The sequence below is a fragment of the Mus pahari genome, unplaced genomic scaffold, assembly GCF_900095145.1.
Source record: "Mus pahari unplaced genomic scaffold, PAHARI_EIJ_v1.1 scaffold_13608_1, whole genome shotgun sequence".
NCBI lineage: Eukaryota > Metazoa > Chordata > Mammalia > Rodentia > Muridae > Mus > Mus pahari.
In genome coordinates, this window is record NW_018393098.1 from 1 (window position 1) to 11,929 (window position 11,929).

The window sequence follows — 11,929 nt, forward strand, 5'->3', positions numbered from 1 at the left end:
AAAAGAAAAGAAAAGAAAAGAAAAGAAAAGAAAAGAAAAGAAAAGAAAAAAGAAAAGAGCAGCATGTATACATGGCTCTTCTGGTTCAGGTCATATACAGATAGTCATGTCGATGATATTTTATATAAATTTACAGGTAGTTGTTTCCTGTCCAGAGATGCAAACTGCTAACAAATGTCCTGGTTTTACTGGCCTTAAAATTTTCTGCCCAATTTTTATCAAATAACCATGAGCCTTTGTTCATTAGTGTGTTGCAAGTCCATTTTGATTTGATCTTCACATTTCTGCATTTTGAGTCATTGTGGGTTTCTTTAATGATCTGGATCTGTCACCAAGAGATATTCCGTTGATGAATACAGGACACAAGATTTATGTGTGAATATGAATATCACTATTTCAAAAGTTTAGAAACAATGTTGTTCTTTAGGCAAGTCCCTGGAGCTTATAGTAGTTATCAGAGAAGAGGTAATAAGAGGGAAAGAAAGAAGTGAGTTAGATGTCCTATTCAGGAGAATCTTGCAACCTTGATATCCTGATAATCAGAGTTCCTTTTTAATTTAGTTATATGAAATTCTGAAGGTAGAGATTGATTACTTTTATGTTTTGTTTGGTTTTATTATTATTTTTATTTATCATGTTTTTATTTTAATTAATAACTTTAGATACTGGTACCCCCTCCCAGTCACCCTCTCCCACAATCCCACTTACACTCACCCTCCCATTTTCCTCTTCACATGTGTGGGCAACCTCTTTGTATGCCCACCATAGCACTCCAAGACTCTTCAAGTCAGGACAACATAACTCACCTAGAAGAACATATTCACATATTCCACATATAGCCAACAGCTTTTGCTCCAGTTTTTCTGGACACACATGAATATAAAGCTGCACATCTGATACATATGTACAGAGAGGCCTAGTTTAAGCCCCTGTATCTTCTTTGCTTTTTGGTTCATTCTCTGACAGCCCCATGGGTCTAGGTTATTTGACTCCATTGGTTTTAATGTGGAGTTTCTATCCCATTGGGGCATACATTCCTTCTTCCTATTTTTCTATGAGTTCCCTATCTCTATCCACTCTATGACTGCATGTGACTGTATCTGTATGAGTCATCTGCTGGGGGTAAATATTCAAAGTACAATATAGGGGTCATGGGGAGGGGAAATAAGTTTTAAGTGTCAGGTGTGTGAAAGGATAGGTGAGAAGGCTAGATGGCCATAAAAATGAATGGAAATATGCAATTGATAGGATTGGGGGGCATCTCCAGTAATATAAATGGGATAACAGAAATCTTGGATAACAGAAGGCCTCAAGAATCAATGGGCTTACCTTATATGTGACTCACTCTACTGGAGATATGGAAACTCAATAGGCCACCTCTTGTTATCAGTCAGGATTCCAAATACTTTCAACCCAAACTATATACTTATTAAAAGAAATGAAGGCATGGAGAATAGAGCAGAGAATAAAAATCCAATAACCAGTTCTAATTGAGAGCCATTCTATGAGTAAGGACCAGTCCCTGAATCTACTAGTGACATGCTGTTATACTTGCACACAGGAGCATATTGTGCTCTGTGAAGGTGCACCCAGCAACTGACTCATTTTTTCCCAAAACATGGATTGCATAATTATTTTTACTAACACACGTGTTCTGTCTTTGTTTTGACCATAAGCATATAAGTATAGTCATCATTTATAAACCCTGATTGAATACAGTTATCATTTACAATGATGTCTAGTGTCCTAAGTTTACTCATCATTGATAAGCCATGATAGAACAGAATTATCTTTTACAATTATTTCTCCTCAACAAACATATAGTTCAACATTTAAGAATATGGAGGCATTCTTTGTAAAGGAATGACATCCCACTCCTGGGCAGGAAAAAAATTTGTGCACAGAGTGAAGAAAGTTTGAACAGGGAAGACACAACTTGGAATCCATTCCATGAGCAGGTACCAAATGCCTAACACTATTACTGATACAAACATGTGCTTAAAGATAGGATCCAACACTGCCTGGTCAGAGGCCCCAGACAAAAATATAGCAGAGGACTCCCTTGTGTAGTATCAGTGAGAAAAGAGAAACCTAAAATTGTAGAGACTTTATGCCCAGGGAAAGGGGTATTACTGGGGAAGGATGAACATTATGTCAGAGGTAAAGGGGAGGAGGAATGGGGTGAAGAAATTTGGGGAGGGAGAACAATGGGGTGGGGGTCATCTTCCAGGTAGTAAATTAGTAAATATATTTTGTAAAAGGATCTAGAAGCATCTTTTCCCAACATATTATAGCCTATTCTCAGGCTGGAAACTTTCAAGGTTTCAAGGCCACTAGACATAATTAAAATCTCCAAACTAGAGTTTGAAGCTTGCATATCCAAACTGGTGCATTATAAATTTTGAATGACCAAATTACCAATTGTCATTTGGGCCCAAGAAAAACCTTCAGGCCAATGCTACTGACATTATTTCCAATATCTGGCATAATAAAATCTTTATTTTTCATATCTTGGTAAAATTTCATTTGTCTAATACTGGTCTTATACTGTTCCTTGGTCATTAAACATCACAGTGGCCCTTTGTAAGCTAAGTTCTCCAAGAAACAGAGGTCCTGATATCTTGGTGCTTTTTATCTTTTTTACCATTCTTTCAGACAATTCTTTTTCTCTCAGTATAAGCCCTGTGCAAGAGAAAATAAATGTCATCCATTTTAACTCCGTTGGTGTATTTTTTTTTTCTGAAGAGGCATACCATAGATGAAGCTAGCAATGTCATATGCCATATAATTGCCTGAGTGCACTGTAATTTGATCTTGATCCAACTTCTATATCCCTTTCAATCTTGTTGACTTTTTCAAACATTACTTTGCTTTGATTATTTTCTTAACATGTTAGTCGAAAAGGAGACCTTCCAAGAATATCTTGAAACCATATCATCATAGGGAGATCTATGACATATTTATATGTGTCATAAACTGCACAATGCTAGGGAATTTTCAAGTACACCAAGATAAGGACATCTTCCTAAGATCAAGAAAGGTACTATACTTTGTAAATACCTAATCTAATATCCTCAAGTTTTACAAATAATAAAAGCCTCCCTCAAGCCTGCAACATGTGCAGATCTAGAATAAAAGTGAAAAACAGTTGACCATGATCTTAACAAGGATGTCCCCTTTATTATATCTTGTCAAATAGCTCTGCTGGGTTTTGATTTACTGTTCCCATTAGATGTGGGCATGAAAATGTTATTTTAGTAATATGGGAGGTGTAAATTCCCCTCCAAGGCTCATGGCATTTCTGTCACTGGTTAGACTTTAATAGACTTCCAATGAAGACATGGATTCTCTCTTGTCATCAGACAAATAGGAAAGTTACCAAGAAAATCTTAAAAGTTTATAGCCAAGGATATAGTGATAAGAGAAAAATAGATTATGACCCCTGGAACGGGCTCTTCTATTGTACCCTAAGGTATCTGTGGTGCACAATAGTTGGAGCCCGAATTCAGCTGGTCAGTGGGGAGCTCAGACTGTGACCTCTCTCACCCCCCAGCCAAAAAGTTCCATGGGGATGTGGGCACACAAAATTCAGGCATCGCACATCACCCAGTAGACCGAGCCTGAGCAAATGTGGGACCATAATTTTGTCACGCAAAGCAGATCCTTTAGTTTAAGGCCAGCCTGTGACAGAGCAAGTTCAAAGTAGGGAAAAGCTTAAATCTGGGTGTGATATAGTACATGCATTATATCTCAGTATTCTGGGGACCGAGCCATACAGATCTTTGAGTTCAAAGCCAGTTTAGAGATCAAGTGGAAGGAGAGCCAAGCTTATGAAGTTAGAGACTTTTAAAACAAAAGCTGGTAATAGAACAAAAAGGAGTCATATTCTAGCCCCAGTAAGCAGCCAAGATCAGAAGGACTGGCTACATGGCTCTGGCTTATTAGTCAATAAGAATAAGAGACTAACAGAACATTTCATGCTGGTTAGCTGGAGCTAGGAAATTAGCAATAACTAAGAATAGATCAGCATCACTGAAGGGAAATCATCTGGGGAGTCTTTTCTGAGAGTAAACCAGCTGCGTTCCAGAGATGGCCAAGGTTTTACCTTGATCTGCAACTTGACTTGGTGTTAGTGTTACCCAGGATTTCACATTATGAAGGTTTCATGGAGAGTAACAGAGGTTTGATACTGTGAGAAGCCTGGAGATGTCATTGTAGATGGTAAAGCCTCAGTGGCACTTCATGGCCCAGGACTAGAGTGGTCATGCAAGGAAGATGAGGCTTAGCACCATGAGGAGTGCCTATGAGAGGCTATTAAAAGCCTAGCTGCAGTACAAGACCCAGTGTATTGAAGATGCCAATAGCATGGGTTGATCACCAAAAACATGAGCATGAGTAGAGTGGAATCAACCAGGGACTAGAGTGCTACAGAGATCAGAGCTAGAAAAATACTGAAAGCCCTTTGGAGGAGCCTAGAACATCATGTCTAGGTCCCTGATATTGAAAGAAGAAGCAGTAATATTGAAGTAGCCTTGGAAATCCCCAAATTTTCAAGATACCAGAGCAATGGGATATCTGGTGTGAAAAGCTGCTAGCAGGGATTGGAACAAGCCCAGGAGAAAGAACTTTGTTGCAGTCAACAAAGATGAAAAAGTAGTGGAGATCTGAAGAGCTCCTTGATGTCAGACATGGATATCCAGGGTTGGAATTTAACCAACTGGTCTGTGTCTTGCTTATGAGTTTGAATTAATCTCAGTAGAGATTTTGAACTTGGAAACTGTTATAAAGTATGTGAATGTTATAGTTTGGACAAAATGTACTTTTTCATAATGTTATGCCTAGCTATTGACTTCATAAACTCAAGTGTTTAAACATGCAAATGGAGCCCAAGGAGTGGAAATTCCTAGTTTAAATACACTTGGTCTAGGGAGTTCTAACTATTTGAGGGTATGGATTGTTGAAGGAGTTGTGTCAGTGTGGGCATGGGTTTCAAGACCCTTGTATTAGGTGCAAAGAAACCAGTCTTTTACAAGCAGCCTTCAGAAGAAGATGTAGAATTCTTAGCTCCTCTGAATCATGTTAGACTGGATGATGCTATGCTCTTAACATGATGATAATTGACTAAACCTCTGAACTGATAAGGCAGTCCCATTTAAATGTTGTCCTTATATGTTTTGCCTTTGTCATGTGTTTTCCCTGTCTGCACATGAGTACACTTGGAGCAGCAGATGATCTTGCTTCTGTTAGTAATTTCAAGTTATTATTAAACATTTTATGATGTAGGACATACTGAGAATTAAAGGACAATTAAGGGATGGTAATGAAGTTCTTATATGGTATTATGAAAGAAAAATATTCCATATAGGATAAAGCGTCTGAATGCTTATTTCTGTTTTTGGTGACATTATATAGTCACCAAAATTGTAGGGAATTTATTTTCTGATGAAATTGTGGCACAGTGGTTGGGAATTTTCAGATTCTGATACTTCAAGAACCATAAAAATCTTTCTTATAAAAGAAGTATTTGGTCATAGTTTTTGAATATACAATAAAAATAAATGTGATATTGTTTTATGATATTAATCCCAAATGAGATTTTTATAGAGTACTAATGCAAAAACATGAGTCAGTTGGAGATGAAAATTTCTTTTTACATTGTGTCACACCCCTAATTAGTTACAAATGGAGTAAAACAAATCCTCATATGAGTTATCAGTGGAGGACATATTGAACACTATATAATTCCATTGATTTGAATCAAGAAAAATCAAAAGTCAGTATACTAAAATTACTTTATGGTATTTTATACCGATAAGCAAAGTGTCATGGAAATTGAGCCAATCATCATTATATTTGAAAACATCATTAAGTTAGTAATATAGGTACTAAGCATTGACATAATATATAACTCACCTCTGAAAATATTTCTGGCCATTGTATCATCTGTTCAGATAAAGACAACTGTTGACCCTGGGGAGCGTTTGCAGAAAAGGATCCTATTTTCACTTTTAATCCAAGGCCCTTTGGTAAATTCCAAATGTTAAGAATGTCATACTCTGTATCTATTGTCTGTCTCCAATCTAAACTCCTTTTGTCTTTCACTTCAATATCCTTCAGGAAAGGGTTAAGCTTAAAGAGAAATGTAAATTTATATTTAACTGTGCACAAGGGGCAGAATAAAACATTGGTTTTGAAATGTGTCTTATTGTTCTTAAATTCTGCTGTGAACATGAACATTAATGAAGATTCCATTAATGATGACTAAGTGAAAACCTAAGTTTTCAGACTACCATTATTATTGACCTTCAAGTGAAAATTGATAAACAAGCTCAAGTAAGTAATCAATGACAACTGATTTATGAAACCAACTTTTTGAAACCTAGCAAGAATCATTTGCATTTAGAATATGTCAAGAAATTGATTAAAAGTTATCATTTCTATATGTACCAACCATCATTGTTTCACTTAAGTGTTCATGTTTTAATTTCTCTTGTAACAAATATATAAAGCAATGAGTATATTAATTACTTATATTACTGTAAGAAGGCTGTACAGTTAGATATTGATGAAAAGAACTTAATTTTGAATAAGCATATTTGCTCCTAGTATCTTACACATGATTTCACAACATTATTCACTTGAAATGGTATCTTGATTTCTAGGAATGATTAGAAACACAAACAATTTTTGGTTCTGGACAAGATAAATGAATTTTACAATACCTAAGTTAGTGTTGTTGCAAATCTCTATGACAAAGTGCTGACAATAAAACACAGTAGGAAGGTTATTACCTGCCATGGAAAGAACACCATCCCTTTACCATTTTCATATGGTTGAATTTGAAGTTGCTGATGTCTCACCTCATGGAGGCTGTGAGCCACAGCATACACACCATTGTAAATATGTGCTCTCTTCATTCATGGTCACATCAAATATGTGATGAGGGAATATATCCAAAGAAGCATTGGTTTGACAGTTGTCCAAAACATGACAATTAATTTCAGCAAATGAGTCCTTGAAAAACAAATGTCACAGCTTAGGAAGATAAATGTCTTCTGGGTATTTATTAGGATTAACTGTTTGAATAAATTTGGTAAACTCAGAATTCTCTCTATAATTGTGCTTAATAATTAGGCTTCCATGGAATGAGTCCACCATGAACTAGCCAGCTCTGTCAATCACATGAGGTTCAATGTTCATGATACAGACATTCCGTGTCAATAACCTTTGTTCAATATTCCTCATTACACCTTCAAGTGAATCAACATCACCATAAACAATTGTTACATTTGTCTCATCCATATGTTCCCAGAATTTGACAAAATGTGAAGTCCATGTGGCTGGGATCATTTTTACAAAAGCTAGGCAGATGCCTTTTCTCTCCATCTCCTCCCTAAAATCTGATACAATCTTATTTCCTTTGTGCTCATTAGGGAGTATGAGACCAACCCATGACCACCTAAAATGAGGCAACAATGAAACAATGGCAAGTGAAAGAGGTGTGCCCTTAGGGGCCATCTGGTAGAGAGAAGGATACTGACCCCGGTCACTTAATAAAGGATCAAAAAGCCCAAAGGTAATCTGAAGTAAATTGTATAGAAGAGAAAGAATATTAACACCAATCAAAATTTCATTTCCAAAGCAATAGAAGACAGGAGTACATTTTAAAAGGACATTCCAGTTACTACATTCAACAGAAATTTTTGTTAGGCCTGTAAGTCTCAAGGACTTACTGGATTTCATTTACTACCTCTAATCTTTATTTTACATGCAAGAGAAAACAGAATTAACTCCATGTTCTGAGTATTTCTTTGATGTTTTGGTAATTGATCAATCACTCTTTCAGTTTAAAGACAGCTCTAATATGAACAAAGAAAACTGACTCTCAGTTCCCACAATCCTAATTTTCTCACCTGTGGAAATTTAAAGAGTTGAAGCAATGTCCCTATTTGTGCAGATGTTATCCATGATGTTCCTGTGAGTGCTGCAGTGAAATTTCTCTTTTTATAGTTGTAATTAGGAAAATACTTTCTATGCACTAGAGCTGTGAGCCAAATTAAAGCATTATCAAGAGTGTCCTTCTCAGTGAACCTGACATTGTAGAAATCAAATCCAAGGGTTATGTTGGGTAACAGATCGGGGTTCCCATTGATCTCCTCAATGGCAAATTGCAAAGCGAGAATATACTGGTAGTTCTTAAAGTTATACCTGTGTGAGTGGTATAAAAACACAAAAGGGGATGATGAACTTTACCATACACATCTACATATTTAAGACAGTAAATTATATAGTTTAATTTTGAATCTATAACATATGTAATTTAATTTCTTCAACATGACCAGATGAATTCCATTTGATAAATATGTTTAGGTAAGCTCCTTTACCATTACTATCCATTATTTATAGATTCTCAAAGAATAGATTATTTATATTTCAAAAATTGATTCTTTGCACATTCTGATTATAAGTCAGGAATTATTTTCCTCCAAAGAGCCCATGTATTGGAATGTAGATCTTTGGCCTTCTGCGGTCTTCACATGTGAAATCCCACTATATTATTATCAATTTAACAGCATTTTTAAAAACAGATCTTAATTAAATAATATTCCGAAGTTCATTTCATTGAATGTGACCCTGGTAGCTGTTTCTTTCATGTAATTTTTTGAGTATGGCAGCTGAAATTACTAACGTCATAGAAAGAAACAGAAAAGCCTGCTTCTGGACCTGAATAGATGACATTAAATGTGTACAGTGCCTTGCTCTTTAAATTTTTATCATTGTGTATACTATGGTGTTTTTATGTGTGACTGTGTGCATGTATGTCTATTAGAGTGTGCAGTTGTATATAGTACAGAAAGAATATGTTCAAATCAAGAACACACAAGGTTGATTCCTATCTATTCACTTTACTTACAGTATATTATATTTTTATGTATTTCTGTATTAATGCACTAATACATTTATGTATTTCATTCATTTACTGCTCACTTGCTTGCTTCCTTTACTCAGTATCTCTGTATATATTACTTGACTGTATGTTGTTGTGTATATCAGGCTGATATTGAGCTAGGAAATACCTACCTGTCTCATTTTCCAGACTACTCAGAATAAAGACTTGCACCAGCATATCTCCCTGCTGGATTTCTTAGTTTTATTTTCACATATGCCTAGATCTCTACACAGCAAACCTATCGAGATTCTCTTGTTTCTCTCTCACACCCTTCATATGATCCCAGGATTACAGGTATATACTCATATTCTTTTGGGAGGTGTGAACTCAATAACTCACACTNGTTTTGTTCTACTCTCTGAAACAAATCTTTATCTGTTTAATAACGTCTTTTGTGGAAAAAATACATTTTACTCTGAAAGGCCCCAAATACGTACCAAAAAAAGAGTATTACTTAATCTATCTGTCAAAGTGTGTTGATCACAGAAAAAAAATATTATTAAGGTTTCGTCGTATAAATATTTATTCTCCCGCAGAGCTTAAAAATTTAGGTCAAAAGCAGTGAAAATAAATTAAGAACCAGAGGTTAAGCATAACCTCAGGAAAAAATTAATTCTCAACACAAGAGGGAAGCTATATTTATGAGCTCACATGAAATATAATAACATAAAACAAACTGTCAATGTTCCAGTGAATCAAACACAAGCAAAATGGAGTTTGGCATGAAGTACAATCCCTATCTAAGAGGGAGTTCTTAGTGTTCTATTGATGTGAGGAGACACAAAGAGCATGGCTACTCTCATAAAGGAAAACATTTAATGGAAGCTGGCTTAAAATTTCAGAGTTTTAGTCCATTATTGTCATGGTGGGAACCATGACAATATACCTACACAAATGGTCTTCAAAATTATGGGAGTGTTTTTCATTTTAATCCATAGGCAGAAAAAGTAGAAATTGGGGCATACTGGTTAGACTGGTTCTTCTCAGAAGTGAAATCCCACCACCAGAGTGACACACTTTCTCTAACAAATCAGTTCTGTGGGATATAGGTGTGGCCACGCAGCAGGCAAGACTGAGCCCTTGCTCATTGCCAAGCCCCATGATTCACTGCTTGTTTACCAAAAACCTGATTATGCACACCTGAATGATCATGTGCTGTGCATCTGAATGATCACATGCTGCCCGCCTGACACATAGCGTCATACAGCATGATATTGAGTCACTGGTCTATCAATGTGCACCCTGTCCGTGGTGTACAGAGCTTGCTGAATGCTGATTGGATGATGAAGAATGATGAGAGAAGAGTGCTGAGGAATAAAGCTGTGAGAGAATAAAGAAAGCTGAAGCAAACTGAAGTTGAAATGCTGCAGAAGCTGCAGTAGGGTCAAACATCTATACTGAATAGTCTTTGGGACCATTCCTGTACAAACTACTACATTCCATTCCTTGACCCTGAGAGGATTGTAGCCATACAGTAGTGTATAATGTATTAAGCCCAATTTAAATTTCCATACTCTAAAATAGCCTCAAGTTTGTTTGAAGTCCAAATTCAAAATCTCTTCTGAAATTTATGCTACCATGCAATTATAAAACCCATGAAAAATAAAAATGAAAATGTAGATCATATACTTCCAACATATCATGGCACAGAATTTACAATACCAATTCAAATTTGAGATAAAAGAACATGGTCAGGAAATACTGTACCAAAGCAAGATGAAAAACAGTTTGAGCAAACTCCAAACTTTGAAACTCCATGTCTGATATCAAAATGTGTTTTACATCTCCAATTCCTTTCAACTCGAATTAATGTCAAAATACTTCTTTATCTTTGGCTCCATCCATCTCTGTTAGCAGTGCCCCTGGACAGTTATATCACAGCTCTTGCATCTTCAACATCATGAAGCATTCCAGGTTTCTCCTTTGGAGTTTGACATAATGGCTCCTCTAAGTCTCCAAGCACAGATATTCCTTATATAATCCTGACCTTAACTGATGTACTTAGTTACAGAGAATGAAGCCAGACTGTCTTTCTTCAATACTTGACTCTTAGTGCCAGAACCGCATGTCAGAACCTGCCAAGATATGTTCCATGCTAGGTCAGTAACATTGCTCCCTTGAAAAATGAAATCTTTACCAGTTTTCTATTCTTGTTGTTTTACTTCACTTTGTAAATTTTGATATAATGGAAAAACTATCTATAGATAATTTTGATGGCCATAAATTCCTTTCCCAAATTGGAGGTATAGCTGGGTAGAATTTGGCCCAGAAATTTTTGCTCCCTTTATTTCATTTAGCATGAGGCTTTTTTTAAGATCTGCATGTGACTAAACACAGGAATTAGGTCAAATGCAGTATTTAGTACTATTTTCTCCTCAATCTCTTGTGTATATTTGGTACTCAGGTTTGTACTTTTTATTTTTCTCTTTCCTTTTCTTTTCTGTTTTCTATTTTTTCTTTTTTCGAGACAAAGTTTCTCTGTGTAACCCTGGCTGTCCTGGAACTCACTCTTGTAGAACAGGCTGCACTTGAACTCAGAAATCCAGCTGCCTCTGCCTCCCAAGTGCTGGGATTAAAGGTACATGTCACCACTGCAAGTTTTTGTACTTTTCTTTATATATCTTCATATGCTTAAATAGTAATGACCACAGACAGTGTCAATAAGAGGCAGTGTTGAGATTTTCTTTGCCAGTGGAATAAATCTATTACTCTCCACTTTAGCTTCAGGGTCACTTTTTGAATTTGGTCAAAATGCAGCATAATTCTTTTCCAAGATATTAAAGAGCAATGTGTACAAAACACTAGTATTCATCTCCTCTCTGTCCACTTGAGCCAGGAACACTGTAGTGGCTATTCCTGGTTGTCAAATTGACTATATTTCAAATGAACTACAATCCAGAATTGGAAGGCTCACCAGTGAACCTAATCTGGAGGCTGGGAGATAGAAGTTTCTGATCTGGATCTTGGTATGGAGATCTT

General features: G+C 36.2%; 1 pseudogene; it reads right to left on the reverse strand.

Moving 5' to 3' along the window:
- Nucleotides 1-5,913: 5,913 nt before the first annotated feature.
- On the reverse strand, nucleotides 5,914-8,247 carry LOC110315352 (annotated as a pseudogene).
- Nucleotides 8,248-11,929: the final 3,682 nt, after the last annotated feature.